Source organism: Silurus meridionalis, chromosome 9 (assembly GCF_014805685.1).
Source record: "Silurus meridionalis isolate SWU-2019-XX chromosome 9, ASM1480568v1, whole genome shotgun sequence".
Taxonomy (NCBI): domain Eukaryota; kingdom Metazoa; phylum Chordata; class Actinopteri; order Siluriformes; family Siluridae; genus Silurus; species Silurus meridionalis.
In genome coordinates, this window is record NC_060892.1 from 21,448,857 (window position 1) to 21,459,346 (window position 10,490).

The following is a 10,490-nucleotide window of genomic DNA, read 5'->3' on the forward strand; positions in this document are numbered from 1 at the left end:
CCACAGTAGATGGGGCCCCTCCCACAGACCCCTGGCAGAGCGACCACTCATGACCGCTCCCCACCCCGTGAGGGACGCATCCGTCGTCAGCATCAAGCGACGACCGGGGACTCCCAGCACAGGGCCCAGAGATAGGAACCGGGGATCTCTCCAAACATCTAAGGCACGTAGGCATCGCCGCGTGACCTTGATGGTACGGAGCGGATTGCCCCTCCGTGAGAACCCGCTGGTCCTGAGCCACCACTGAAGGGGCCTCATGTACAGCAGGCCAAGTGGAATCACACTGGACGCAGCTGCCATAAGCCCTAGCAGTTTCTGGAACTGCTTGACAGTGAGAGGCTGCCCCTCTCTGACCTTCCCGACGGCCGCAAGGATGGCCACAATGCGGGCAGGAGAAAGCTGCGCACGCAAAAAAGTCGAATCCCATATGACACCGAGATAGGTGGTTCTCTGAAAAGGAGAAAGCACACTCTTCCCGGCGTTCAACCGAAACCCCAAAGCCTTCATGTGGGCGAGAATGACATCTCGATGCCGGACCGCCAGCTGCTCTGACTGAGCTAGGATCAACCAATCGTCGATGTAGTTGAGGATTGGTTGCCCTGAGACCTCAGGGGAACCAGAGCCGCATCCACACATGTCGTGAAGGTACGGGGTGAAAGGGCAAGGCCAAATGGAAGAACCCGATACTGGTAAGCTTCGGCCCCGAGGCGAACCTCAGGAACCTCCTGTGAGAAGGTAGGACGGACACATGAAAGTACGCGTCTCTTAGATCCACCGTGACAAACCAGTCCTCGGATCTGATTTGAAGCACGACCTGCTTGAGGGTCAGCATCTTGAACCTGAGTCGCATGAGAGAGCGGTTCAGCTGACGTAGATCTAAAATAGGACGCAACCCACCGTCCTTCTTGGGAACTATGAAGTATCGGCTGTAGAACCCGGACTCTCGTACTGACGGAGGGACCACCTCGATGGCCCCCTTCCTCAGGAGAGTAGCTACTTCCTGTTCCATGACCAGAGCCTGCTGTCGTCCCACCAGAGTGGGAAGAACCCCATGAAAACGGGGCGGAGGAGACCCGAACTGAATCGAGTAACCCCGCTCTACAGTACGCAGGACCCATCGAGACACATCTGGGAGAGCATTCCAAGCTCCCAGAAACTGCCTCAAGGGAATCAGCCTTTTGAGACTGACCTCCGGAACGCCCAGAACCAGGGCCATGCCCTGAGATGGTTCTAGGGGAGGCGAGATCTCCCGGACCACAGCGATGCCGGGTGGAGACCAAGGAGAGAGCCCGCTGGAGCTGGCCGTGCCCTGAAGCACCGAGGGTGGCAGAGTTAACGGACCATGTCCCTGAGGGGGCTGAGACAGGGCGGGCACCGGAAAAAGCGGTGTGACACGCCCCCCCACAGCCAGATCCCCAGAAAGTTCTGTGTCAGGATCTTTTTGCCGAAGCCTTTTTGTTGGAGATGACAGTCCTCAGATCTGTCACCTCACGAGGCTTCGACGCCGAGCGCCGCGCACGATTCCTCACAAGGGGAGAGCGAGTCGCGACACTGCGCTTCTGAACCTCCTGATGGGAGGCGGAGGGCTGCGGCTGGGGCTGAGCCTGCCGAGCAGCCCCCTGCGAGCGGCGTGGGAGGTAACGCTGGAACGCTGCCGCTTGCTTCCTATTTTCCTGAAACCTCTCGACCACCGAATGTACAGAATCGCCGAAAAGGCCAGAAGGAGTTAGCAGAGCATCCAGTAACATGGCCCTGTCCCTATCAGACATGTCTGACAGTGTGAGCCACAGGTGCCTTTCTGTAGACACCAGGGCAGCCATAGACCGGCCAATGGCCCTAGCGGTCTCCTTAGTGGCCCTGAGAGCCAGATCTGCCGTACGGCGCAGCTCATCGAACTGGCCATCCACGGCACCCCCCACATCCAACTCACGCAGCAGGTCAGCCTGATATGCCTGCAACACCGCCATGGTGTGCAGGGAAGAAGCAGCCCGACCTGCTGAAGCATAGGCTTTACCTACGAGCGCAGAAGTGCTGCGTAGGGGCTTTGTGGGCAACGTCGGGGTCTTAAGGGAAGAGACGACTCCGGGAGAAAGATAGGTGGCAAGTGTCTCTTCAACCTGAGGCATAGCCTCATAACCATATTCTCTCCGCCCAAATATGTGGGAATACACAGTAGAAGTGGGGGAAGGGCGGGCAGTAAGGTTTAACCCACGACCTAGACACCTCGGTGTGTAGATCGGGAAAAAAAGGAAGACCCCTGCGCGGAGGTTGTGACACAGGTGTCAGAAAGCGCTCATCTAATTTACTGGATGAAAGCACTTCCTGCTCATGAGCCGGCCAAGTTATATCGAGCTTGGCAACGGCACGCGTTACAACCTCCGTAGCTCCTCGGCTTCCGTATCGCAGCGCGGCCCGCCCCCTCCTCGGAGGAAGAAAGGCGGAGCTGCATGCGCCGCGGCAGGGGAAGAATCCGAAGGCGTGCTTCGAATCCTGCGAGCGAGCGCTAGACAGAGCAGGTGAGGCTGGAGATAGGGAAAAACCCGTCTTGAAACCCTCTGCAAGGTCCATCTGCGAACCCCAGGATCTGGCACGCCGCTCTGCCTCAGCGAGAGCGGGACCAGACCCGGAAGGAGTTAGAGCACCCATTTCATTGAACAGAGCCGGCGAGCACGGAGCGGCGCAAAGACATGCGAGCACAGTGAACACACTCAGCTCCTCTTCGAGAACCGATCTCGCATGCTCCGCACCCAAGCAAGCAACACACAAGCTGTGCGAATCCCCCCCCGTAATATAGCGGGGGCAGGGAGGAACACACGGCCGAAAACTGTGCTTAAGTTTTCCGCCTGCTTTCATTATTTCTCCGCTTTTTTTTTTTTTTTTTTTGACAGACAAAATGACGAACAATATGACACAAACACACAGAGCGCTTTCTGAAAACACAGAAGCTGCCGCTGGCTTCTCTCATATGCGTTTTATACTCCTGGTCGTGACGTCACCTCATCGGTGACGGCCAGCGTCCAATTTTTGACTGATTACACACATTATTCAGAGCATGAACACTCAGGCGCGTTCCCAAAGCGTTTCGACGCAGCTCGAGTTCCTGAAAGGGAACATTATTTATGTCATTTTGTTAAGGCTGCAGGAAGCCACAGCAAAGGGATCCGCATGCAGTTCCAGAGCCATAGGTTGCCGACCCCTAGTCTAGACTGTATGGCAGTTGTTCTTTCCTTTACAGGTATCCTTGTTCCATAGTAATACATCAGGCCAACTCATGTTTATATCATTTAGGCACAATGAAATTGTATTCAAGCATTTGGCTTGATGTTATAATAGGCATGGACTGATAAAAAAAAAATCTACTAATCACAGTTTTTAAGTAGAAGAATAATACTGTTCTGTCTTAGTTCTGCATTTGTAAACTTCAGTATAGTAAATTTGTGGTCTTTCAGCTTTTATTTTATTTTTTTTAATCCAGTCACAGGGCTGGTACAACTAATAGGTGGCCAATCAGTGATATTGGCCCCAACACCTAATACAGTTCTAATATTTACAAACTTAAAAAACATCTAATTAAAACTAAAACTAAACAATGATAATAAATACAACTTGGGAAACATATAACCTACAACTGTATTTTAACTTTAAACACCATAAATATTGTTTTTATTGGATCAGATTAGTTCTCAAATAATAAAAAATCCTATATCAACTTATCAACTGTATTTTCACACTTCAGAACATTATATAAAAAGTTTTTATTTTCATATAACTTTTTTCATTTTTAAAGATTTTATTGAACTTAATTTGTTATAATGTATAATGTTCTGATGCTGTGATTGCTCAATTAACACATTAAGTAACACAACTGTCTGACTGACAGCAGTCAGACAGTTTTTAAAAAAAACAGTACTCTGAAGATTTTTAACTCAAAATGTACAGTAAAACCCCGTTGTACGAGCAACCTATAGTACAAGCATATGGAGATACAAGCGACCTTGCTCACAAAATTGTACCCTGTTTCACGAGCAAATTTCGAAGGCACGAGCAAACCCACGCTGCCGGTTCCCGTTTTCGGCGGAGGGAAGCATCAGTCGCTTAGTTGATGACGGATCACTCGGTCTCTCTCGTTGTTCAGTGCAGCAAAAACATTATTTTTTTTAGTTTTATATTTTTATTTCACTAGAAATCTTAAAAAATGTCTCCCAAGAAAATCAGTGAAGTGCTGTGAAAAAGAAAGTAAATAGAATTACCATGGAAACCGAGGAGGTTATGAGCGTGGTGTGCTTCTTACACTTGCAATCAACCACTACCACATGAGAAAGTGTACATTACGGTAATTTGCAGTGTGTTTGTTTGTTAAAATAGGCTACAAATACTTTTTAAGTGCAGAAATAAGCGATCGAATGAGATTGCTTTTACATTCATTTTTATGGGGAAAATTAGTTGAACGCAGGGTTTTACTGTATTTATTTTTACAGAAACAGAGGTTAAGACACACCATTTGAGTTAGTTATTCAGTTATGAAAAATGTCATGTCATTGATGATGACCATCCGGTTGAATGCAGCTTTCAATTATTTGCTTGAAATTGTCCATCACTTGGGCTAACAGCTGGGGGGGTTGGGGGGGACGTCTAGCTCATCCCTCTCCCGTCATATACTACCTTTTTTAAAAACGTCAGTCACCCTGTATAACCGATTCTCTTTTTTATGACACTCTTTCCTTACTTTATTACTTTATCACAAAAAGCAACCTGAAACTTAATTTATCAGTTAAATCCCAATTACTTTTTTTCTGCTTTTGTTCTGTCCATCTATCCATCTGTCTACAGCATTAGTCTCACTTGGCAAAAATCCTTACAAATTCATCCACATCTGAAGTATTTGCTATAGATTTCTCATTGGCCAAGATCACTAAATTCCTCTTGCTTTTATGTAACATGGTGCAATGATAGATAGTGCAGATGTAATGAGGAGTAAAAAAGATATACTATGTAATATGTACATGTATTGTACAGAGGTAATATACAGTGTTTTGTTTTGATTTTTAGTGATCTAGCAGTGTTATGTAGAGTTCAGTAGTGTGATGGTGGATGGAAAAAAAGCTGTCCCTGACCCTGCTGGTTCTGGTACGTATGTTCCTGTGATCTTGATGGAAGGAGGTAAAACAGTTTATGACTGGGATGTGAAGAGTCCTTGATAATGTTGTGAGCTCTGCGCAGACATCTGCTGTGGTGAAGGTGTTCAATGGCAGGTAGTTGGGTGCCAGTGATGAGTTGGGTGGTTTTGACCACCCTTAGGGGGTTAGAACTCTCACATGAAGCTGAAGACACACCATTTCCCAGGCTGTTACATAAAATGTATGCATCTTAGGAAAAGCTTCCTTATACTCCTGCAGATATTTACACACAGTGCACAGGAAAGATTAAATGAGCGTTATACATAACCGAGAGCACACTCTTAGTAATTAGCTAATATTCGCTTGGATGGAGTGTTGTTAATGAAATCACTAACCGGCTGAACTGGAGCTGAGACATCCAGGATATGGGACTACTTTGGGGCATTTGTTGAGGAATGAGGATGAGCAGTGCTTGTGGAGGGTAAACTGAAATTAGCAATAGCCTCTGATGTGCTAACCCTAGGCTTGCTTATAGGCTTAAAAAAAAACATAAATCACCAGCGGTGGCAAAAGTTAACACATCCTTCACTTAAGTAGAAGTACAAATACTCATGTTTTAAAATACTTGCATAAAAGTTGAAGTACTGACTATACTTTTTTTTACTCAAGTTGAAGTAAAGAAGTTTGGGCTCTGACATGTACTTAAGTAAAAAGTACTTTACTACTAACTGTTTATTGTCACGCTGGTAATTGGACCTCACATTATATTAATATTAGGGTCATCAATCAATTAAAATATTTAATCGCAACTTAATCGCACATTTCTATCTGTTCTTAAAAAATAAATGTATGTTTATTATAAGTGAAACCAAACTCAACAAAGAGCATGATGACAAGAAAATGCTTGTAATTGTAATAATTGTGGTTTAAATTACCTAAATCATCAGGACACCAAACAGAACTTTTGCTATGTTTCCACACGGATAGTTAAAGAGGTGATACCGGAGAAACTGTACCTCTTAAACCTTAAACTTTAATACCAATTATATAATCAGAGAATATTTGTTTTCGATTTAAACGATGTAAAAGACATTTTGAGCTTTCTATTCATATATTTATTATGTCAGTGAGGCAAATATTCACTGAGATTCATGTTGTTTTATTTATGTGTTTGTGAAGGGAGATGACAGAGACAGCAGAGAGCGACCCCTGTCTGTTTTCTTTATTTTAGAAAAGCACAGCATTGTTATGAGTGTATACAAATAAAAGTAGACTGTTATTACATATTCGAATGATGTATTGCTCTTACTCAAGAGGATGTCATGATTAACTGTATGTTGCCCTGAAGGCTTTTATATTTAGTTATTAATTTATTCAATTCAATTCAATTCAATTCATTTTTATTTGTATAGCGCTTTTAACAATGAACATTGTCTCAAAGCAGCTTTACACAGATAATGTGGTGATTACACAGATAATGTGGTGATTTATGTATTTATATTTTTTATAAAAATGGTCAAACAGAAATGCACGCTGCATTAATCGCCCGTTAATAAAATTTAGTGCTGTTAAAATGAATTTGTGTTTAAATTTTGACATCTCTAATATATATATATATATATATATATATATATTATATTATATATATATATATCAGAATCAGATTTTTTTGGGATAATAGGGATACAGATCAGTAATGTACATAAAGTTTATATATATATTGATACAAAATGAATTTCACATTTTTTATTAACTAATAAATGTATTCAGGCAGAACATCCAACACATACAGCACAAGCAGAGAAAAGATGATGATCAGTTCATTCATGTTTACATCACTGACTCCTTCTGTTTTATACACGCTAAACCCAGACTTCTTGTTGCCTTCTGCCACGCTCATTGTGAGCTTCATAAACTAGTCTATGTCTGTGGTGTGTGAGAACCAGGAAATGATATACCAGTGAATTGAAAAAGTTGCGCAATGACAAGAAATCGGTTGATGGGCTGAAATCGGCACGTAGAAAAAAGAAAAAAATTGACATTTAACCAAATTAATAGATTAAAACTAAAGTAACAAGCCTGTTTTGAAAATGTAAGAAGTAGAAAGTATAGATATTTGTGTAAAAATTGAATGGGTGAAAGTAAAAAGTTTATTTTTCTTCTTTCGGCTTCTCCCATTAGGTGTCACCACAGCAGATCATCTGTCTACATGCCCTGCTGTCCTCTACATCTGCATCTTTTAACGCAACTACCTGCATGTCTTCAATCACCACATCCATAAACCGCCTCCTTGGGCTCAATCCTCAGCATTCTCCTACCGATATACGCCATGTCCCTCCTCTGCACATGTCCAAACCATCTCAATCTCTACACCATTTCTCTTTCCATCCACACCATGAAAGAACAGTTTTAACCCAGTGCCTTGCTCCCTTTCCACTTGGTCTCCTGAACACACAACATATCTACCTTTCTCCTCTCCATCATATCAGCTAACTCTATCCCTTTACCAGTCAAAGTACCAACATTTAAAGTACCAACCATGACCTCCACTCTCCTACACTTCTCCTTTCCCTGCCATCTATGTAGACGTCTTTCTCCTCTCCTTCTCCTCCTTCGGCCAACAGTAGCCCAATTTCCACCGGTACCCTGTTGGCTAACGATACCTGTGGCGGTCGTTGGTAACCCAGGCCTCGACCGATCCGGTATGAATTTCTCAGTGTAAGTAAAACGTTTAATATAACAATTAATATAATATATTAATTTAACATAATACTATTAAAGTTTAATAGTGAATAATAGTGAAAAATAAATAGTGAAGTAATGTACTGATACCAGAAAAATATACTTAAGTACAGAAACAAACAGTGTTGGGCAGTAACGTGTTACTGTAACGCAGTTAATTTTGACAGTAACTAATACTGTAACGCATTACTTGTTAAATAAAGTTACTCTGTTACCGTTACTGTATGGTGCGTTACCCGTTACTTTTTTAAATGAATAAATTTTGGCTAAAGTGTAGCCTACAGTCTAACCTGTTTACAGCAGCGACGCATTGTAGGATTGGTGGATGAGAACCACTGTAAACAGGAAGACGCACTGTGGGCATGTTTCCATTTATTCACGTTTATTTATTCGTTGCAAGACAAGTTTCTCAAAGTGGAAATATGCTCATTATTTCACTTTAGTTGAGCATAAAGACAAAAACATTTTAGTCAAATGTAAGTTGCGTCTTTCTGGTTCATATCTACTGCGATAGCAACAACTCCAATCTGTCGAAGCTCCTCCAGAAACTCCACGCCTCGACAAAGCTAGAAGCTAGAAGCTAGAAGCTAGAAGCTAACCCAGTGTTATGTTCTACATTGTTGATAGTTTTTATACTTAAGCTGTGAAAGGAACATTTTTAAGGGCTCAACACTACAGCTTTTATGATGCAGAAGCCACTTTAATTTTTGATTCTGAATATATTATTCGGCTTGTTTTGTTATTTATTTTAGAAATCCTTGTGATATATTCAGTTTGTTCTTGTCTGACTTAAATAAAATAGTGTTTACAAATTACTTTGTGTTTAAATCAGTTTTGTGTTTGTATAGACCGTAACGCATAAAAGGGCATTAATGGGAACATTAAAGAACATTTTTTTAAAAAGTTACTAAAAAGTTACTTTTAACAGTAACGCATTACTTTTGGTGTAAGTAATCAACAAAGTAATTGAGTTACTTTTTTAATGAAGTAATTAGTAACTGTAACTAGTTACTATTTTTTAGTAACTAGCACAACACTGGTAACGAAGTATTTGTACTTCATTACTTCCCACCTCTGTAAATCACACATATAAAGTTGTAATTGCAGCTAAATAAAGTGTAATACATTTTTATGTTGGTTAACACTAAGACTTCTCTTACAGACATATATGTAACAAGCCAAACTCATGTAGTCGCAGAGCAAAGCATGCAATTAATTTATTGCAGTGCTATCACCATTATTTTGTGTTTTAGGCTCACTTTTATCAAGGGGGATCTACACTTATTACATAACAATAATACATAAGTGTTCTAAAAGCAGTTCTGCTTACCGTAGGCTCTACACTCACTTCTTCCTCAACCATCTCCCTCTCTTTATCGTGCTGGTGCTGCTGAAGCTGCCAGTGCCGCTGCCGCCATCACCAACACCACCACCATCATCATCAGCCACGGCAGCTGATGAAGGTCCTTCTGCAGCAGAAATCATGTCTTTTTTTTTTTTCACACATTTGCAGCTGTCAGGAATTCCCCTGCCATGCCCCCTTTGGCGGCTGTCAAACTTCCGGTTTCCCCAAAGCACCTCGCTCCTTCTCCCGTGCGTGCCCGGCCCGCACGGAGCTGCTCGCAATCGGGCTTCATGGAGAACACCTGTGACTCGTTTCACTCACTTCTCCCCAGCTCCTATAAAAACCCCACATTCACCCACACTCCCTGTCCGTTATTGTAGGTTCATGGTGGTATGTGTTTGTATGTATGCTGCTCCCGCTACATACCTTCTCCTATCAGACTCCTCGTTCACTCCACAGCTGCGTTTACCTTCCCCAGCGCACCTCGGATTACCGACGCTTCTCCGTCGCTGCCTCCGCGCCGCGCTTCCTCCATAACGCACCGTGGACATTATTACTGGACTTCCTTTTGCCGGATTACCCCGATCTATGTGGGTATTTTGTGTTGGCTCTGCCTTTTTGTTAAATAAACACTCGTGCTTCTATTCCGGCTTCCGCCTCCATATCCGCCGCACAACAGAATAATGGACCCCAGAAAAGGAATATACGGACGGGGAAAAAAAAAAAGAGGATAAAAGGACAAAAAAAAAAGAGGGGGACATGATCGGATTAACGACACCCGTCCAGCTTCCTGACGGAAGGAGCGAAGATCGCGTTTCACATCTCTCTACTGACTGGGGAAACTCTCTCTCTTGCCAGTGAGTTGTGGGACACGACTGGAGGTGAGTTCGGCTTGTGAACCTGGTTCCTGCAGCTGCTCACCAAGGATCTCGGGATGATCACGGCTGATCTCCATCTCCTCTCCCCCGCTTCCGAGAGCGCCGTTCCACACCAGAGTTTCCAGGAGATCTCCGCCCTGCTGCAGGCCCTCCAGAAGAGCTCTGCTCCACCTCAGGTTCTCCAGGGGATATCCACCGTGGCCCCGAGAGCTCTTCTCAGTTCCAGAGCAGCCAGAGCGGCCCCGAGAGCTCTTCTCAGTTTCAGAGCATCCAGAGCGGCCCCAAAAGAGCTCCGTTCCGCTCCAGAGAGTCCCAGAGAGCTCCGTTCCGTTCCAGAGAGTCCCCGAGAGCTCCGTTCCGCTTCAGAGAGTCCCCGAGAGCTCCGTTTCGCTCCAGAGAGTCCCCGAA